Source organism: Sorex fumeus, unplaced genomic scaffold, assembly GCF_029834395.1.
Source record: "Sorex fumeus unplaced genomic scaffold, SorFum_2.1 ptg000075l, whole genome shotgun sequence".
NCBI classification, from domain to species: domain Eukaryota; kingdom Metazoa; phylum Chordata; class Mammalia; order Eulipotyphla; family Soricidae; genus Sorex; species Sorex fumeus.
Genome location: NW_026606132.1, coordinates 4,040,668 through 4,062,672, shown reverse-complemented (window position 1 = coordinate 4,062,672; position 22,005 = coordinate 4,040,668). Strand labels below are relative to the sequence as shown.

At 44.8% G+C, this 22,005-nt stretch overlaps 1 pseudogene; it reads right to left on the bottom strand.

Annotated features, from left to right (window-relative positions):
* Positions 1-1,133: 1,133 nt before the first annotated feature.
* LOC130038336 (40S ribosomal protein S14-like) lies at positions 1,134-1,606 on the bottom strand (annotated as a pseudogene).
* Positions 1,607-22,005: the final 20,399 nt, after the last annotated feature.

Sequence of the window (22,005 nt, the reverse complement as noted above, 5' to 3'; positions counted from 1 at the left end):
GAGGCAAGTATTAGGCAATTAAACTGTTGCCTTGCTTTGTTGGCATAGTGAACTCCTAGAGATTGGCTTCTCCTTCCGATCCACCTCATTTTACAGATGGAGAAATTAAGAAATTAAGGCCCAGAGAGCCCAAGAGACTCACATCAGGTCACACAGCACTTAAAGTACAAAGCGACAACAGACTCAACCAGGGCCTTTTCTGTCCCTTTACACGGATGTTGTTCCCCGAATGAGCAGAATTGACAAATGGTTACCTTGGTAAGCTCGAGAGTCACAGCTGCCCTCTGAAATCTGTGGGCAAGCAGACAATTGAGTTATACTGATCTTCAGTTTGATCCTAGTGACAGTTTAAAAGAAATCCCTTATCTAACACAACACATTGCCTTTCCAAATTAATGCGTTCAAGCCAGGGCCTGCTTCAGGACGATTAATGTTGCCCTTACAAATTGGAAGCCAGAGCGCGGGAATTCCATCCTTCTCATGAAGACGCCCTGTCACAACAGAGCCATTGTTCTCCTCGCTCATACTGTTTGGTTGCCTGCCTTTTCTGTAAGATGTTAGGTATTTATTTTGTTTTGTTGGCGCTTTTGTAATCAGTCTAGACACGGGCCTACACCAAACCATCCAGGAGGCAGATAAAACTCCTACAGAGGAATTAGGCAACCCCCTTTTGTGCGAGTCTCGCAGGGGAAGGATAGGAAACAGCTCATCTGCCGCCACCACCTCAACCCCCAGATGTTCCTGCAGACTTTGCAAAAACCCACAGAACAGACTAGAGTCCTTAAGGACTTTACTTTAAAGTAGGCTGCAGGAAATGTTCTGTCTCTGAAACCTTCCCAGGGCACTGTCATTTCAGACTCGGGATGAATCTACAGCTCCCATTTTTGTCACAACCATAACCAGGATACTAAAAGGCTGTCTCTAGGGACACAAAAAAAAATTCATCTTAGCCAAGGCTCACAGAGACCTTTCATTTCCTTCTGCATGTGCATGATTTATTAACAGAATTTATTAACATAATACTTTAAAAATAAATAAATTATTTCTAAATAAATAAATTAAAACAATACAATTATTAACATAATAAATTAATAACATAATTTATTAACAGAAAATAATTTCAGGAGTCCTGTTCACACGTGGTGACCACGGCGACCTCCCTTTCTGCGGGTGCTGTCAGAGGGGATGTGGGGGTGACATCCTCGATCCTCCCAATCTTCATTCCTGAACGTGCAAGGGTCCTAAGGGCTGACTGCGCCCCAGGTCCAGGAGTCTTGGTCCGATTTCCTCCTGTAACCCAGAGCTTGATGTGGAAAGCAGTGATGCCCAGCTCCTTGCATCTCTGGGCCACATCCTGGGCAGCCAACATGGCAGCATATGGAGAGGACTCATCTCGGTCTGCCTTCACCTTCATCCCACCAGTCACACAGCAGATGGTTTCCTTGCCAGAAAGATCAGTGACATGGACAAAAGTGTCATTAAAGGATGCAAAAATGTGGCAGACACCAAACACATTTTCTCCTTGAGCCACCTGAGGTCCAAGGCTGATGACCTTGGAGGCTCTGTAGATTTTTCCTTCCACAGAACAAGCAAGACAAAAATGCATGATGAGAAGGTAGGGTACAGATTGACAGCGATTGAACAGGTTTCGTTTGCTTTCTCTATGCAAATGGGCTGGAGCAATTGCATAGCAGGTAGGGCGTTTGCCTTGCACTTGGCCAACCTGGGTTAAATTCCTCCGCCCCTCTTGGAGAGCCTGGCAAGGTACTGAGAGTATTCTGCCCGCACGGCAAAGCCTGGCAAGCTACTCGTGACGTATTCAATATGCCCAAAACAGTAACAAGTTTCACAATGGAGACGTTACTGGTGCCCGCTTCAGAAAATCGATGAACGGGAGGACAGTGCTACAGGACAGTGCTCTATGCAAATGGTTTTTGAGTGATGACACTAACATAGAACAATTAAAAGATTGACTTTAGTTTCACAATCATATTGACTTTCATCGGTGTAGTCCAAAGAAGCATATCCTGCCCCATGACCTCCCTAGCCCTAGGAAGGAGAAGCTTCTAGAAGACTAGAAATTCCACATAAGAACGTGTGTCTTTTTTTTTTTTTGCTTTTTTGGGTCACACTTGGTGATGCTAAGGGGTTACTCCTGGCTCTGCACTCAAGAATTACCCCTGGCGGTGCTCGGGGCACCATATGGGATGCTGGGAATCGAACGTGGGTTGGCCACGTGCAAGGCAAATGGCCTACCCGCTGTGCTATCACTCCAGCACCCAAGAACGTGTGTCTTAAGTGTCTGATCAGTGAGGCCACTCCGCCTGGTGTCTTCTACCCTCTAAACCCTTCCTCATACCTAGGCCATCATCGCTGGCTATATTTGGAGTATGAACACCCATTTTGAGTGCCACAGTTCTGACAATGATGGATGGTGTGTGTGAACTCCTCACTTACCCTTGGGAAAACAATACCACAGACCCTCACTTCCGGTAGATACAGACCACCAAGTTTCCACTAAATGCAAAATGTGACCATGACTCTCAAGTCTGGCCTACTACACCGAAGTGTTAAGGCTCATTTAGAATATTGCCTAATATACTAATGAATTGATTCTTTCACTTTTTTCTAGAACTTGTTTTTGTTTGGGGGTGTGTGGGAGGGAGCCAGGATGAGCCACACCCTCCAGTGCTCAGGGGTTATTTCTGACTTTGTGCTCAGGAGTGCCCCCTGGTGGTGCTCAGGAGACTGTATGTGGTGCTGGGGATTTGAACCAGAGTTGAGGGTTGCTGCCACAGCCACATGGAAGCCAAGTGCCTTTCCTCTTGCACCATCTCTCCAGCCCCCTAGAAATCCTTTATGGCTGCAGTTGCAAAAACATAACAGGGAAAAAATATTGTCTGGGAACAACAGCAAAAAATAGTTTCCAAAGAAGCACAGACTGTCTAAACTTTGATGAAATAAATTTTCTCCATTCCTTATTTAGAGAAATCAGAATCTTAAACTGTCAAAGAAATAGTAAATGCTTTCCCAGTATGGTTTTATTTATGCAAGGGGGCTCTTGGAGGATCAGGAGTTACTCCGGGCTCTATGCCCAGAGGTCACCCTCAGGGGACCAGACGTAGTGCCAGGGATCGAACTGGGGTCAGCCACATGCTCGACAAGCACTTTACCCTCCTTATCCTATCTCTCTGACCCCTCCCAGTTTGTTTTCCTTCCACAAGCTTTATTGTATTTTACTTTGGGGAAAATCAGCAAGCTGTGTATATTCATATACAAAAAGAGCACTGCATGTTTCTTTGATCAGAATATGTGGATTATAAAGAGTGTATGCTGCATCACAACTGTTGCAGTCCAGAAGCACCCAGAGCTAGAGTTTCCCTTTCTGTTCAAAATAGTTCAGCAGCTTAGCACTTCACAATGAGCTACAATTGCCACTAACCCCCTTTTCCCAGAAGTTGGGTTTCATCTCCTAGCTCTTTTTTTTGGGGGGGGGGGCTCCTAAGATGTGCTCTGGAGACCCACAGGCCCCTCCTGTTGGTTCTCTGCTGTCCAAGCTGGCAGTTCAATGTGGGGGTCCAAGGATCCAGTGATGCTCAGGGACTATTCCTGGCTCTGTGCTCAGTGTCTCTCCTGGAGGTAGTGCCTGGAGGACCCTATCTGGTGCAAAAGATCCAACCAGGGTTGGCCTCATGTAACACAAGCACCTTTACCCCAAACTATCTCTGCAGAGATAGTTCTTTATTTTCTTAGTTTTTTATGTTGCTGATAAACTTTTTTTTCTTTTTTGGGTCACACCCAGTGATGCACAGGGGTTACTACTGGCTCTGCACTCAGGAATTACTACTGGTGGTGCTCAGGGGACGATATGGGATGCTGGGAATTGAACCTGGGTCGGCCGCATGCAAGGCAAATGCCCTACCCGCTGTGCTATCACTCCAACCCCCATAACGTTTTGGCATTTTCTCTGCTACCAAAATGCTCCTTTCTACTACTGGCCCATGATTTAACAAATTCATTCAATACTATGGAATCAAATCATAAAAAACTGATAGTTCTCCAGCATGGTTCCTTCCCATGTGTATTGAGGAAAGCTTAGAAAAGTGGACAAATTTAATTCAAAATCCTTTCATTGAGTATCAATCATCAGGTCAGCCAGAGAATCAATCAGAACCTTAGAATAGGTCTTAAAAGTGTTCACCACAGAGCTGCAGAATTTTCTTGGAGACCTGTTCCCAGCTGAGACCTCCAGGGCAATCTCTGGATGGGGCCAGGCCAACTCCCATCCTACAAAAGCCCCGGTAGCCTCATGAACATCCCAAAACCACCACCATGCCTCTGGTGGGGACTCTACCACCTCATGACTGAGCTCCACAAAGATCCTAATCTGCTGAAAATTTTAGTTACACAGGATTTTTCTGGTGGAAAACACCAGAACTTCTCAAAGTCAGGATGGACAACCTCCCCCCACCTCCCAGTACTTCCAGAAGCACTAGCAGCCATGCTCAGACCCCAAAGCAGCCACAGGTAAGCTCATCTACAAGCCCTGTTCCAGGTACTCATAAATAAATCTCAAAAGAGATCAGTTAGCCATAAAAATTTCTCAGCTACCCATTTCCAGTTGAGACCTCTGGGGTGATCTCAAGGAGGGAGGGGGGTGCAGGCCAGTTCCCACCTTACCAAAACCCTGGCAGCCACATTCCCAACCCAAAATTACCTTCATGCCTCTGGATGGACTTCCCAGTTAAAGTTTTTGATATCCTGGAGCATACGGCCTGTGACATCTCCAAACTCTACAATACTGACATTCCAGAAACAGCAAACCAGATTGGATGGGAATGTAATGTAAAAGCTAACCAATATAGACTAACAAATGTATTAACACAGAAGGCTTAACTTGCAAAAACAACTTAGTAAACCCTCAGACAAGGACTTAATGTTCCCATGGTGAGATGCTATAATTTTCAAATTTTTTCTTCTTCTAAATTATTTTTTTTAATATTCCACTAGACATTGAGTGGTGACAAGCAATTAAAAATATATTATTCTCGGCCTGCTATGAAGGCAGGCTTGAAGGGTGGGAGAAAATGGAGACAACAGAGATCAGTTAGCCATAAAAATTTCTCAGCTACCCATTTCCAGTTGAGACCTCTGGGGTGATCTCAGGAGAGAATGTGACAGTCGTGGTAGGATTGGTGTTGGAATATTGAATGCCTGTAAGAAATCATGAACAACTTTGTAAATCACAGTGTTTAAATAAAGTTGGGGTAAAAGTGTTCCAACAGGGACTAAAGAACTAGTACAAGGGTTGAGATGCTTGTCTTGTGCAGAACCAACTCCATTTCAATCCTCAGCACCATATATGGTCCTACTACCACTGCTGGATATAGCCCAAACAATGTGGTCAACACATTGAAGACAATTTTTTTCTAACTATGTGAGGTGATGCTAAGCTTTCTTGTGCAAACATTTCACAGTGTACACAAAGAGCAAATCATACCCTCATACACCTTAGACATAAGCAGTATTTTTTTGGGGGGGTCACACCCAGCGATGCACAGGGGTTACTCGTGGTTCATGCACTCAGGAATTACTCCTGGCGATGCTCAGGGGACCATATGGGATGCTGGGAATCGAACCCGGGTCAGGCTGCATGCAAGGCAAACGCCCTACCCGCTGTGCTATCACTCCAGCTCTGACATATGCAGTATTTTGCATGTCCATTATATCCCAGTAGTGTTTTGCATGTCCATTATATCCCAGTAGTGTTTTGGCAGAAGAACAGCATTGCTGTAAGCCCTGTACTGCCTACTGTTGAGTTTCATCTGAGTATCATTGAGAGAATGGGACAAGAAGATATATTTTACTTTTATTTAGTTAGTTGGTTTGGCTTTGGGGGACCACAACTGCCAATGCTTAGAGGCTAGTCCCTGTGGTTCTCGGTGGACCATTTGGTGTCAGAGCCTGAATCCTGGGGTCTCACATGTGAAAATCCTATGCTCTAGCCCATTGTGTTATCTCTCTGGCCCAAAAGATGTTTGCCCTTTTTTTGGTTTTAGGGCCATATCTCACTATGTTAAGGCCTTACTCCTAGCTCTTCACTCAGGGATCTCTCCTGTTGGGACTCAGGGGACCATGGTAGTGGGGGCTCAAACTAAGGTTGGCCATGTGCAAGGCAAGTGCTCTATCCACTCACTGTATGACCTCTCTGCCCCATGTTTCTCTTTTGAAAAATTTAGGCTGGAGGTGTAGTGGGAGGAGAATTGGACCACACCTGGTGCTATTCAAAGGCTATTCATGGCTCTATACTCAGGATTGACACCAGGTGAACCACAAGAGGTGCTGGGCATTCAAAAAGGGATCAGCTGCATGCAAGACAAATGCCTTAACCCCAAGCACCATCTCTTTTGCCCCAAATCAGGAATGTCTAAAATCAGGACACACACCCACACACACGTAGAAAAGCTTCAGCTTCCCAAGAGTTGACTGGAACAACCAATGCCCATGCTCTGAGCTGGCCGCAGACCTACATTCATGCTCTTCAAGGGCCAGCCAGGCCTTTCCAGCCAATTCGTCTTCCCAGCAGCAAGGTAGATGTGACCCTACTGACACTTGCTCCCAATAAAATCCTGCAGCCTGCGCAGAGATTTGCAAGGACACGTTTCTCCCTGAGTCTGAGCTTGGCTGTGTGGATCCACACATGCTCCTGCTCCTAATCTTCAAGCCACAGATCTTGCTCCTGTTCCTTGAACAACACCTTTCAGCCCTGTCTGTGCTCTGAAGCAGAGCCCCAGTTGCCTCATAGGTTCTTGAAGTATGTATTCCCAAGTGGGATGGAGCCAGCAGAAACCCAAAGGTCTTTGGAAGATCCCATTTCACTTTGGGCCTGAAGCACCATTGAGCAGTGTTTCTAAATGTGGGATTTACCACCTCTCAACAGGCGAGGAATGATTCTGGGGAGGTGGTGGTATCCTCAGGTTGATTGGTATGTGTAGGGTTTGTGTGTGTGTGTGTGTGTGTGTGTGTGTGTGTGTAGTGGGGCAGCAGGAGTTGGCTGTGCATTTTCTATCTGTGTTGGCTTAAAGAAGGTAGATTTCCAAGGGTGATTTCGAAGCTTAGTGATTCTGAAAAGGGGATGTGAGATCAGCTATGTTTGGGGTTCTTCGCTCTAAAGTAAGTCCGAAGGGTGGGGTGGGGGGGGATGGGGGTGTTGGAGGGATACTAGGACCCGTGGTGGTGGAAAATGGGCACTGGTGGAGGGATAGGTACTTGATCATTGTATAACTGAAACCCAAGCACAAAAATTTGTAAGTCTACAACTGTACCTCATGGTGTTTCACTAACAAAAAATTTAAAAAAATAAATAAGTAAAGTAAGTCCGAGCTGCTAAACCCAAATTCTTCTGTAGCTGAGGTCCCGAGAGGTCCCATCCATACCATAAGTAACGTATCTGGGAGTCCACGTGAGTCTGTAGGCTTCAGAGCAGGCAACCAGCCAGGACTGATTTCTACTGCCTTCCACATTCTTCCTCTTAAAGAGTTTTCCGGAAGCTGCACAGCTTAATGTTTCTTATCCAAAAAATCTTCTGGCATTTTTATTTGTAATAATTCCAAACCCACTGAACATTCTCATAACAACTGAGATTTGGGAGAGAGAATGGAAAAAAGGATGTTTGATGATTGAGGGTATGTTCACTCTTTGGTGCTAATTTTCAAGGGGGAAATTCAGCTGCTGGTCTTGTCTGAGCTCTCGGAGAGTGTTGATTTCCTGCCTGAGCCCCTACAGTTTTTCTATTATCAATCAGGGTAATGGTGCCATGAATGGAAGAGGTGTAGGATTTGGGATTGGCAGGGGAGCCAATCCAGTGAGAGACTGGCCCAGATTTTTGAGTTGTTGAATTTTTGTCTCTCCAACAAGGGCACTGGCAAAAGCTCCTGACTGCAGCAGCCCAAGGCCCAGAGGGTGGGTTACTCATTTTCAGCATGTCCTACTGTGCATGTGGTACCCAGGAAGAGAGATGGAAATCTTCCAGAAACAGAGCACAGAGGTCCTTATGCTCAACGAGCCTAACTCCTGCACCCACAGGTGGAGGGAAGCAAGTTCTCAGGGTAAATTAGGACTCACGGGGAAAGGTCTAGAGCCTAGAGCCTATTGACTTCTGGTCTTGGGCTCTCTTGGTTCTAACTCATACATGGAATCAGAAGCAAGAAAACATCAACCAAGCTAGAATCTACAGCTTATTGGGGCCAGAGAGATAGTACAGTGGGTGGGGTACCTGCATTCTATACAGCTGACCTGGGTTTGATCCCTGACATTCCATATGGTCCTCTGAATCTACTAGAAGTCATCCCTGAGCACTGAGTCAGATGTAAGCCCTGAGCATCATGGGGTGTGCCCTCCCTAAATGGAATCTACAGCTTCCTTCATCTCAGGGTCCTTGATATCTTATCTCTAACCTACACCCCCATCACCAGTGCTGTGACAAGCATCAAGACAATCAGAGAGTGTAGAATCTTTAAGTTGCCTGGAGATTACAAATTAGTGGGCAGGCCATAGACAGCCAATTAAAGCAGGCATTGCCGAGGTGTTCTAAAAGACATGCAGTTTCCTTAGAGAAACAGATGGATATTCATTTCCAGGGCCATGAGGAAGAAAAAATACATTCGCTGAAATGACATGATCTTGTTCCTCTGTAGTGACTCAAGCACAGGCTCCTGCCTCTTCCCCTGGGATCTTAGCAATGCACAAGAGCTGGAGAACTGCCTCTCACATGCCATTATCAGGAGGGAGAATTTAGCTACTCATTCCAGAAATCATTTCCCAAGAATAACAATATATCTGGCCTAATATAGTGCTTGCACTTCCATTTGCTGGCAAAAGAAAGAGGCCAGGCTTTCCCTTTTATTCGCCCTATCACTGAGGTCCAGCCAAGGCCCTTCTCTCTTCTAGGGGGTGGTCCACACTCTCGGTTCATAGAGCCAAGGGGAGAAGTTAACGTATCACAGACAAGTGGGGGAAACTAATACCCTTCCAGCAGCAGGAACTCGTCAGATTGGTGCCATAACCCCGGTAATGAAGAGTAATGAGGCCACGAGAACATTGACTTCATATGTACCTTCCCCCAAAGCCATGGAGGCTCCTTGAATATAAGGAAACTTGTCTGTGAGATTCTCTCTCTCTTTTTTTTTTGTTTTGGGGTCACGACTGGTGATGCTCAAGGGTTATTCCTGGCTCTACATTCAGAAATTACTCCTCGAAATGCTCTGAAGACCATGTCAGGGATTGAATTTGGGCTGGGAGTATGCAAGGCAACCCAGCAGCCCCTTGCCTATGGGATTCTGGGGGAACAACTGAGCTTCAGACACTATAGAATGATCTGGAGTAAAGCAACCTATATTTGCTTCTCAAGTCAGTTGTAGAAAAAAAAAAAAAAACCACAAACTAGCAAACAAGGTGCTAATATTAGGTCTGAGAGGTGAACACTCATGGTAGAAACACAGAACATTAGCACAGTTTAGAAAATTTAATGGGCCTGGGGGAAAGCTATATAAATTATGAGAAAATAGACTTTTGTTCATTTCACCTAATTTTCACTGGATTTTAGTGAGCTATTTTGTTTTGGTGCTACTTTTAGCTCAGGACAGAGTGGAGGTTGTGGTGTGGTGTGGTATGGTGTGTATGTGTGTGTGTGTCTGTGTGTGTGTTGGCTGCTAACAGTATTCAGGAAACCATGCTGTGCAGGAAACTGAACATGAGGCTCCCTCATGGGAAGCATGCACTCCAGCCCTTTGAGCTATCTTGTGGGTCCTCTTTGAGATTTTATCTTATATGGGTCCCTTTACACACACACACACACACACACACACAGAGGTTTTTGGGCCATACCTGGCTGTATTCAGGGCTTACTCCTGGCTCTGTGCTCTGGGACCTAACCCATTTCTGTGGCATGAAAGCCAAGCACCCTATCCTCTGTACTATCTCTTCAGCCCCGTCTTCCATTTTTTGAACTCTGACAAAGTAGTTACATCTTGCATTTGCACTGACAGTTTGGAAGAAAAATCTTTTCCTTCATTAAAACCACTGCTTTAGTTCCCTCCAAAGGAGTTCTTAAATTTATTGGTGAGCTTCCATCTGAGATAATTTTCAGAAATAATTTTCAGACGAGTTTAGAATAAAAGCTTTGCTCTCTAGGGGCCAGATGGGTACTACAGGAAATAAGTAAAGGCTGCCTTGCAGGTAACCAATCCCAGTTCAATCTCTAGTATCATATAAGATAACCTAAACACCACCAGGAGTGATTCCTGGGCAAAGAAAACAGCAAGAACCATGAACACTGCTGGGTGTAATCCATCACCACTCCTTCCATCCAAACCTCAAACCTTCAGTTTCTAGAAAAACACACAGATACAGTGATAGGCAACCTCTATCAGAGCTCCCAACAATTTCTTGGTTTTCATTTGTACCCCAAAGTACTCCTTTCCCTTTGATTTTAAGTTGAACTTGGTTATCTGTTTCCAATAAATAGGATACAGTAAAAGATCTGGGTCTGAAAGAAAATTCTGGCTTCCTGATGTGTGTGTATTTCTTCAAATTTCCCATCTTGCTTTCTCTTGTACTTCCTTATTCACTCACTATGAGGAAGCCAGATTCTATGCCAGCCACACTGTGCAGTGGTGCACATGGGGAAAAAAACATCTCTAGGGGCTGGAGAGATAGTACAGGGGTTAAGGTACTTGTCTTGCAGTCCACTGACATGGGTTCAAATACCCAGCACTTCATATGGTCCCCTGAGCACACCAGGGTCACTTCTGAGCACAGAGCCAGGCATAAAAAGCTCCTGAGCACCACAGAGTGTGCCCTCCCACCCAAATAAAACAACATAAAACTAATGTCTCTGACCAATTGTTTGCAAGGAACTGAAACTTTGCAGCAGCCACATGACGGTGTTTGAAAGCAGAATCACCTTTAAGCAAGTCCTGAGATGAATGCTGTGCTGACTAATACTTCACTGCAGCCCAGGAGAGAGAGACGAAGTCCTGCAAGGAACTGAAACTTTGCAGAACTGAAACTTTGCTTCTGTGTGTGATGGTGTGTGAAAGCAGAATCACCTTCAAACAAGTCCTGAGATGCATGCTGTGCTAGCCAATACTTCACTGCAGCCCAGGAGAGACTAAGCCTAAGGCACCATTTAAGTCACACCTGGAATCCTGACACAGAGAAGCATGTGATGATAAATATTTGGTTTTTTTTCAAGCTGATAAGTATGGGGGTAGTTTGTTATACTGCAATAAATAACACCCACACACACAAGATTTTTGCACAGATGTTCAGGGGTTTCTAGAACATCCTAAATCTCACACCACAGTCCCTCTAATTTAACAACTCTCTTCCTAGCCTAGGGGGCAGAGCAATAGTATATGAGGTAAGCCACTTGCTTTGCATGTGGCCTCCCGGGGTTCAATCCTCAGCATTCCATATTGTCCCCTGAGCATCGTCAGGAGTGAGTCCTAAGTTCAGAGCCAGGAGTAACCCCTGAGCATCTTCATGAGCCACCCCCCCCGCCGCCACCAAAAGATTTCCTAGCCTAGTGATAGCCATACTAATATTTTATTTATAATTTGGTGGGCTTGGCGCATGCTCAGGATGCTCAATGGCTATTTTTAGCTCTGTGCTAAGAAGTGAGCCCTAGCTCTAAGGATCATAGGCAGTATTAGGAAGTTGAAACAGGGTCAGTGAGGTACAAGGTAAAATGCCTTAATCCCCATGCTCTCTCCTACCCCCATACAGATATTTTAACTTATTTAGCAGCCACAAATATAGAAACAGATGAAAATCACTTCCATAGCATATTCTATTTAATCTATCTAAAATATAGAGCCCGGCAAGCTACTGAAAGTATCTCGCCTGCCTGGCAAAGTCTGGCAAGCTCCCCGCGACGTATTCGATATGCCAAACACAGTAATAACGAGTCTCACTATGTTGCTGGGCCCGCTCGAGCAAATCTATGAACAACGGGAGGACAGTGACAGTGACAGTGAAAAGATCATATCTTAATATGTAACCATTGTTATTTATAGATCAGTTCCTTTCTTTGTTATAAATCTTAGAAACTAGATGTGTCTTTGGGGGTTTGGGGGCCAACACACCTGGCACTCTGGAAGTATTTTTGACTCAATCAGTGCTCATGGGTCACACTCAGCAATGCCCAGCAAACTATGTGGTGCTGGAGATCGATGCCAGTCCTCCTGCAGGAAAAGCATGTGCTCTAGCCTGTTGAGTTCTCTCTGGCCTAGGTGTGTCTTTTTATTTCTTTAATTTATATTAGTGAAACACCATGAGGTACAGTTGTAGACTTACAGATTTTGTGCTTGGGTTTCAATTATACAATGATCAAATACCCATCCCTCTACCAGTGCCCATTTCCCACCACCACGAATCCCAGTATCTCTTCAACCTCCATACCCCCCATCCCACCCTGCCTCTGTGACAGGACATTCCCTTTTGGTCTCTCTCTCCTTTTGGGTGTTGTGGTTTGCAAAAGAGGCATTGAGTGGCAATCATGTTTGGTCTATAGTCTACTTTCAGCATGCTTCTCCCATCCTGGGAGGATCCTCCCAACACCCTTTATTTGGTGCTCCCTTCTCTATCGGAGCTGCCTTTTCCCCTAGCATGTGTGGCTGGCCTCCAAGCCATGGAGCAAAATTCCTGGTACTAATCTCAGCCATTCTTGGGTGTTAGTCTCCTATTTTGTTACTTTATGTTCCCCAAGATTAACACCCAGGAATGGCTGAGAATAGTACCAGGAATTTTGCTCCATGACTTGAAGGCCAGCCACACGTGCTAGGTGAAAAGGAAGGTTTTTTATTCTATTTTTATTTTTATTAGTGAGACATCATGAGGTACAGTTGTAGACTTACAAATTTTTGTGCTTGGGTTTCAATTATACAATGATCAAATACCCATCCCTCCACCAGTGCCCATTTCCCACCCTTTTGGTGACTCTTGGCCAACGAACCTGGTAGTTAGTTGAATACAAGGGCCCAAGGATGCACTACTGCTCAGGTTCTGAGGTGTTGGAGATATCCAGGCCAACCCGGTGATGCTGGGGGACTCCCAGGCCACATCAAGCAGTGCTTGAGGGTCTCCAAGACTGCACCCAATGATGCTTTTGCTGTATTTTTTTAAAAAAAAATTTTATTGAGCCACTGTGAGACACAGTTACAAAGCTTTCATGTTTGATATTCAGCTATACAATGATCAATCACCCATCCCTCCACCAGTGAAAACTTCCCACCACCAATATCCCCGTTATCCCCTACATTTTCATCTCAGTCCTTACCCTGCCTCTATGGCAGACAATTGTTCAGATACTCTTTCTATAGTTTTGGGCTTCTCATGCTTTTGCTTTAAGGATCATGAGGTGCTCAGAATCAAACCTGGGTCGTGTGCCCGCTAGGCATGTGCCCTAACCACTGTCCTATTTCCCAGCTCCTGAATTTCCTAGCTCTTGAGACCACTAAGTTTAGAGTAATTATTTGCAACAGCCATAGCAACCTAATACAGTAGGCCTACTTAGCAGGCAAGACCCCCTTCCCAATTGCTGTCTTCACCTGGGCCCTAAATTGAAATCTAAGGTGAAATCCCTTCAAGGTGAGCCTTTTGGATCCAGGAATCCTGGGGAGCCCCAGGGAAGAAAGTAGATTATGTTGTTTCTTATCACTGAAATTTAGAACTCACAGCAGATGTCAGAGTGGTCAAAATGCAGCAGGACTCAGATTTTCAAGTTGAAAAGGTGAACCTCAGAAGAGCTGGCTCTGATGCTTCTGAGTCTTTCTGGCTCGGAAAGTGCTAGCCTGAAAGTGCTTTACATCACTGTATCACTGTCATCCCGTTGTTCGTAGAATTACTCAAGCGGGCGCCAGTAACGTCCCTGTTCCTCCCAGCCCTGAGATTTTATTTTTATTTTTTTATTTTTCTATTCCTTAATAGCCCTGAGATTTTAGCAGCCACTCCTTACTCGTATTTCCCAGCGATTGGAGCTCTTTCAGGGTCAGGGGAATGAGACCTGTTATCATTACTGTTTTTGGCATATTGAATATCCCATGGGGAGCTTGCCAGGCTCTGCCCATGCAGGCGAGATACTTTGGGTAGCTTGCCGGGCTCTCCGAGAGGTGTGTATATATATATATATATAGATAGATAGATAGATATAGATAGATAGATATAATATTATATATCTGTATATATATATATTTCTCTAGATATAGATATAGATATATAGATATAATATATATCTGTATATATATATTTCTCTCTATGATTTGTTGCCTAATGTCTGAACCCCATCAAATATGGTGTGGTAATTATGGAAGATGAGTAGGAAGTGTCTTAAGATGTGTTGCGCAGCTGAGAGCAGTTGAGTAGTGGAGGTCAGCTATCAGGGCTGGGTCCCTTGGGGCGGAGAGGACTCTCAGCCACTCCACTCTGGGGTGCCCTGAGTGAAAACAGCCTGGCACGGAGTCACGTGCTTTACATAGACTTATTTATTAGCTACAAACCCTCCCTCTTGCCCTTGGGTACATCCTGATATCACCTAGGGAGCTTTTAAAACTCCTATTGCACAAACTGCAACCTAGACCAATTAGATCCGGCTCACTGGGAATAGACTCAGGTGTCGTGTTTTTTGAAAGCTCCCCAGATGGTCCCAATGTGCAGCCAAGGTTGAAGACTGCTGCTTGTCAGCCGATTCAAACCCCCAGCAACCCTGGGAGGTCAGAGGGACGGAAGACAAAGAAAAAGGATAATGTACCATCTTACCTCTAACATGATGGAAAGATCAAAGGAGAGGTGAGAGAAACAGGAAAAAAAAAACTTTCTTCTGAAGCCTCTAGAAGAGAAGTCAAGAAGTGTCTGGATAGTCTCACTCTCTGAAGGTCATTCCAGAAGCACTTACGGGTGGGCTCCTGCTCATCTTGTATTGAAAGTGACTTGGGAACCAGAAGTAGTTGTGTTTAAGTGTCATAAGGTTTAAGGTGACATGGGGCCTAGCTCAAACAAGGGGGGCATCTCTGGACTCAGTTATCCTGTTCGAATGCTGGTAAGGGATGTCTTCAGACAATGACTGATCTCTTCCAGTAGGAAAAGACTAAGCACAATAGACTCTCCTTCCTTCTCCTCTTCTAGAGTTTTCTTCCTAGAATAATCACACAGACTCCAGAGCAATGTTTCTCATCCTGAAGCCCCGTGGCTCCCTGTAAGTCTTCAGGATATTCCGAGGAAGACACTGGTGAAAATAGAGCTAGTGATATGTCCCAGAGAGGTAAAAAAGTATAGTCATAGTGACATCTGCACTTGTTTGTTCATTGCAGCACTCTTTACAATAGCCAGAATCTGGAAAAAAAAAAACCTGAGTGCCTGAGAACAAATGACTGGTTAAAGAAACTTTGGTACATCTACACAATGGAGTACTATGCAGCTGTTAGAAAAAGATGAAGTCATGAAATTTACATACAAGTGGTACTACATGGAAAGTATCATGTTAAGCAAAATGAGTCAGAAAGAGAGGGACAGACATAGAAAGATTGCATTCATCTGGGAAACATAAAGTAACAAAATAGGAGACTAACACCCAAGAATAGCTGAGGTAAGTACTAGGAGGTTCACTCCATGGCTTGGAGGCCAGCCACACATGCTAAGGGAAAAGGCAACTCAGATAGAGAAGGGAACACCAAGTAAAGGGTGTTGAGAGGATCCTCTCAGGATGGGAGATGTGTGCTGAAAGTAGACTATAGATCGAACATGATTGCCACTCAATGCCTCTTTTGCAAACCACAACACCCAAAAGGAGAGAGAAAACAAAAGGGAATGCCCTGCCACAGAGGCAGGGTGGGATGGGGGGATGGGGGTGGGAGGGATACTGGGATCTGTGGTGGTGGGAAATGGGCACTGGTGGAGGGATGGGTACTCGATCATTGTATAATTGAAACCGAAGCACGAAAATTTGTAAGTCTACAACTGTACTTCATGGTGTTTCACTAATAAAAATTAAAAAAAAAACAGCTAGTGGGGGAGGGGAGCATGGCTCAAATTCTGGGGACAACGGGTAGAACTGGAAGGGACACAGAATGGAAAGTCAAAAGCACAGTTGGAAAGAGTTTGCAAAACACTGTTGGAAAGAGTTTGCAAAACACTGTTTTAGAGCAATGTGACCAATCCATTTCCATGAACTATCATTTATGCTTGGTTATCATGCCCTGTAGGGCTGGAGCAATAGCACAGTGGTAGGGCTTTTACCTTGCACGCGGCCAACTTGGCCGACCTGAGTTCGATTCTTCTGCCCTCCTCAGAGAGCCCGGCAAGCTACCAGGAGTATCTTGCCCGCACGGCAAAGCCTGGCAAGCTCCCCATTACGTATTCGATATGCCAAACACAGTAACAAGAAGTCTCACAACGGAGATGTTACTGGGCCCACTCGAGCAAATCGATGAACAATGGGAGGACAGTGAGACAGTGCTACAGACAGTGCTATCGTGCCTTGTAATGCCAAGTGTAAAAGTTGTCATATGAGTCTGATGAGCTGTGCTGAGAGGTCTGCTTTCAACACTAAACTCTGTTTAGTAGTCTTCAGACTACTGCCACAGACCCATGATGTTCAAACATTGGAGGCAAAGGAGCTTCCGGGTTCTGGGGCCTCTTGAGTAACAAAGGGTGTCCCTTGAGCAGCCAACATGCAAAGCAGATTTGTGTCTGAGAAATGTGTAACTGTGCAAAAATCCGAGGCAGGCCTCCAGGGTGAGGAAAACAAGCCCTCTAGCAGACCTGTTTGAATCAAACATGACCAAATTTGCACCTTCCTCACGTGTTTTTATAGCTACCTAATTCACAGTACCAACGGTGTTGGTTTATCATGAAAAGTATAAACACAGCAGAGCAGCTGGGAGCCAATATACCGCAAAGGTGGATTTGAGTTTTCTGGAGGCAGCCAACAATAATGGAGCCGAGGCAGTCCTCAGAGAGAAAGAGGGCTTGCCAGGAATGTGTGGGAAAACAAAACGAGTCTGTGCCTCTCCAGTCAACTTTGGGAAAATAGAGAACATGAAGAAGGACTAGTTGTGAGACTACCCGGGAGCTTATGGCCAGCCAACTGATTTGCTCTGCAGGCATTGTCCATGAGCAAATGGCTGGGCTTTGAAGATGGAGAGAAATCGTTGCCCAGGACCTGACCTGACAATGTCCAGCTCCTGGCTAGATACAGCAAGTGGAGTTGCCTTACATCACTGCTGAATCCTGGAGCTGTAGAAGGGAGGGTGGCAGGGAGCAGACCAGCAGACCAAGCTTAAGAATCAGTCAGAGGGGCTGGAGTGATAGCACCGTGGGTAGGGCGTTTGCCTTGCACGCAGCCAACCCGGGTTCGATTCCCAGCATCCCATATGGTCCCCCCGAGCACTGCTAGGGGTGATTTCTGAGTGCAGAGCCAGGAGTAACCCCTGTGCATTGCCGGGTGTGACCCAAAAAGGAAAAAAAAAGAATCAGTCAGAATTTTCGGTTGCAACTTAATGGCATTCTCCTCAGCTGAGGTAAGGGGCTTCTTGTTAGAAGCAGATGAACAGCTCTTGGCATGTGTAATTAGTGATTTTGTTTTCTGAGGAAGTTTCTGTTAATCCAACAGAATCTATTTTGCTCGAAGTTGATTCCTTTTGAAAATAAACAACTGGAGGCTGGAGCAATAGCACAGTAGAGAGGGCGTTTGCCTTGCACGCGGCCGACCCGAGTTCAATTCCCAGCATCCCATATAGTCTTCTGATCACAGCCAGGGGGTAATTCCTGAATGCAGAGCCAGGAGTAACTCCTGTGCATCGCCAGGTGACCCAAAAAGCAAGAAGCAAGCAAGCAAGCAAGCAAGAAAGAAAGAAAGAAAGAAAACAACTGATTTTATTTCACTAGAAATCCACTCTTATCATCATATTGGACATCTGTTGGAGTTTCTCTCCTCTTAAATGCCACACCAGGGTTTACTCCTCACTCTGTGCTCAGTGATTATTCCGAGCAGGGTTTGGAGGATCATATGGGGTATCAGGGCTCATCAGCTGCATGCAAGACAAGTTCTCTTCCCATAGCACTATCTCTTCAGTCCCAGACAACTTTTATTTGGTCATTTTGTGGCCCCCACTCCAAAAAGTAATTTTCTTTGAAAAACAACACACACACACTGAAAAAAATCACAAATTTTTGTATCTTTGGTGACGGCTAGTGGACCTCATTGGCGCCTGAAAGCCACATTATATTGGCTCATCATAATTTCTTCTCCGCAGTTTGAGGTTGGGGGAACTTGTAATACCACGTTCCCTTTGAAATTCAAGGGTGCCCACACTAACAATAAATCTTTCTTCAGGAACATAACCAATTTCAATTGATTTTTCTGTACTCAAGAATGAAAAAACAGCCCAAAGTTCCCAGAGCCTAAATAAACAAACATAAGTGGAGTTGGTACATGCACTTAAAAACTCTTTCAAACGTTGCAACATCCATGGAAATAGCCACAATACATTTCAAAATCACACTGAAGGGAGCAAGTATTATCCGAATGTTTGTTTTTTAACAAACAGGCTCTCTAGCATCATCAAGAGTAACAGTAAAATGCTATGAACTAAGAATTAATGACCTTTGCTAATGACATTCTCACAATACATCTGACACCTGGTGTTTAGTTCTCCTTCTTTGGGGGGAGGGTCCACATATTTTTTGATGATTGAAAGAGCACTGGCCCCATACATGATGCTCCTAAGTCTTTTGAATAGTCACTGTTGATTCGGGGACAATTTTTTTCGCACTCAGTGACTCATACATAGCCAAGGTCATTTTTTATTTGCCCTTTGATGTTTTCAAATACATTTGTATTCGAGTACATCCACAAAATTCCAGGAACGGCTACATGAAGACCATTTCTCTGGAAATACATTTCAGATGGGGATGTTTTAGCAAACGCTAATATACAAATCAATTCAGCCTTAGATGGAACTTCGTTCGGCTTCATCTCCGGTCTTAGACATAAACATCGGGACAACAAAATGCCTGGTCCAACTGAAGCGATCAGAGTTCCAATATACAACAAATTAGTTTCACACCAAGGGAAAGGTCATTTCTTTAATCCGCGTCTTTGGGGAATGTACACAAATGTCATTCTTCCCAACCTACGTAATTAAACAGTGTAGCTGGTGTGGCCGTTTACTGTTTATTTTCCCATTGGGTAATGGTAGGATGTTAGCAGCAGATGACAAGGAGAGACTCTACAGACAGTTGCAAATATGTTGATCATATCTCTCCGTCCATCCCCTCTCTCTTCCCTGTCTCTCCTCCCTTCTCCCTCTTTCCTTTCTTCCCCTCTCTCCCTCTCAACTCTCTCTCCCTCCCTTTCTCTCTTGCTTCCCCCTCCCTTTCTCTCTGCTCTCACATCTCCTCTCATGTCTGTCTTCTCTCTAGCTCTCTCCCCATCTCTTCCTCATTCCCTCTCTCCCCTCTTCCCTCTCTCCTATTCACTCTCCCTTTTTCTCTCCCTCATTCCCTCTCTCCCCTATTGCCTCTCTCCTATTCACTCTCTCTTTTCTATCCCTATCTACTCTTTCTCCCTCCCTCCCTCCCTCCCTCCCTCCCTCCCTCCTTCCCTTCCTCCCTATTTCCCCTCTATTTCCCTCTCTCTTTCCCTCTCTCTCCTTTCCCCCCTCCGTTTCCCCCCTCCGTTTCCTCTCACTTCCCTTCTCCCTCTCCTCTCTCCTTCTCTCTATTCTCTCTCCCTTTCCTGTCTTCTATCATCCCCTTTTCTCCCTCCCTCTCTTTCCACTCTTCTACTTCCTAAATAAAACTGTTTATTTCACTAAAAAAGAACCATCCTATGGCCATGGAAATTCTGTAGTAGTTGTGGTATTATATACAGGTAATATGCAAGGCATGAAGCTAAACCCTTAAAACTCCATAATATTGTAAATTAAGGATAATAAGTTAATGCAGAAAAAAATAAGAACAAATAAATTTAAAAAATGCTCATCTCAGGTTGTACCTTATTGTGGTTTTTATTTGTATCCTCCTAATGATTAACACTGCTGAGAATCTTTTTCTGCTTTATTTTTTTGTTTTGGTTTTGGGTCACACCTGGCAGTACTCAGGGGATTACTCCTGTCTTTGTGCTTAGGGATCACTCCTTGAAGTTCTCAAGGGACGATATGGGGTCCTGGGGATTGGACATGGGTCAGCCTCATGCAAGTAAAGCACCATACCCACTGCATTATTGTTCTGGTCTGATTTTCCTGTTCTTATTGGCTATTTGTATATTTTCTTTGGTGAAAAATTAGTTGGGGGTGGGTTTGCCATACGTAGCAATGTTCAGGGGCTGTATTCCTGGCTCTTTGTTCAGAGATCACTACTGACAATGCTCAAAGGAACATATGTGGTGCTGGAGATTGAACCAATCTGTATGCAGGGCGAGATCCTTATCCCCTGTACTATCTCTCCAACCCAGAAGAAACTTATTTTGTGACTCCTGGTCTTTCTCCTACCACTCTCTTCCCCTCCATCCAACTTCTTCATTATTTTCTTACTTTTCTTAGTGAGAGGGATCAAACGCAGGGTCTCATACATGTGAAACATATAGCATATGTTTTCCCATGGAGTTGCATCCTCAGCCCCTAAGACCACATCTTTTTCCTCTTCTTCACACCCTTCATGGGCTTCTTTTGCTCTGTCTTCTCATCCCTCTATTTTGGTCTTCCCTAGATTTTCATCCTAAACACTCTTTTGTTCTTACTCCACAGATTGTCTTTCTGCCCCATGGCTTCACCTTTGTCTCCAAGTTGGCAGCTCCCACATCTTCATCTTTAACTGAGATCTCTTTCCTGGGCTCCAGGCCCATATAACCAGCTGCCTCCTGGATAACTCCACTTGGATGTCTCATAGCACCTCCACATTCAACAAGCCCAAACAGCACTCACTTCACTTCCCCCATTCCAGCACTCCTCCTCCTCCACAAAGTCACACAGGTCCAAAATTCTGGATTCTTTTTCAATGACTCATTCCAAATTTCAAATCAGTCACCGTAGCTTATAGATTCTACTGTGGAGGTCTCCAAATAGACCATAGGCCCCACAAAGACTTAAAAGGCTGGATACTATTTTGTCTAGCACTCGTGGTAATTAATAAATTCAATAGTGCATGCTGATAAAATAGTTTCAACTGGGGTGAGTACTTGAACTGCCTGAAATGTACCCCCTGGGTCAGGTATGTGAAGTGGGGATTTCTGGGTTCAAGTTCACTTCCCTCCATGTCTCTTATTCTTTCTCTGGCCCATGTCCTTATTCTCTCACCCAGATCATGAAGAGAACTTCCTGTTGGTCTCCAAGCCCCCCCCAGTCCAGTAATTCGTTCTCTTCTGCATTTTTTACGGTTTGGGAATCACCCCAATCAGTGTTCAGAGCTTAATCCTGGCTCTATGCTCAGGGATGACTCCTGACAGGGCTTGGGAAACTGTATAGAGTGCTGGGTATCAAACCTTGGTTGACCATGTGCAAGGCAAGCATCTTAACCCCTGGACTATCTCTCTAGCCCTAATCATCGGCAAACAGTTTTGATGAAGGGTCGCACCTAACAGTGCTCAGGCTTATTCCTGCCACTGAAGTCAGGAATTACACCCAGTGAGGCTCAGGGGCCATAAGGGGTACCATGGATCAAACCCAGATTTGCCATATGCAAGGCAAGTACCTACTGTACTGTCTATCCATTCCCACATTTTATCTTTTGGATTCATTTCCAAAAGGACTGCACACATGAAAATATTTTATTCCTAAACACTTAGCATGTGTATCTTTTCCTAGACTGTAACATTTATTTATTGTCCTTTCTTGAGATAAAATATACATACAGGAAATGGACAAATCTCAAACGTGCCATATGATGAGTTTTATGTTGGGGAGTTGGACCCTGTATATCACCAGCTCCTTCCTCATAACAGGAAACCCA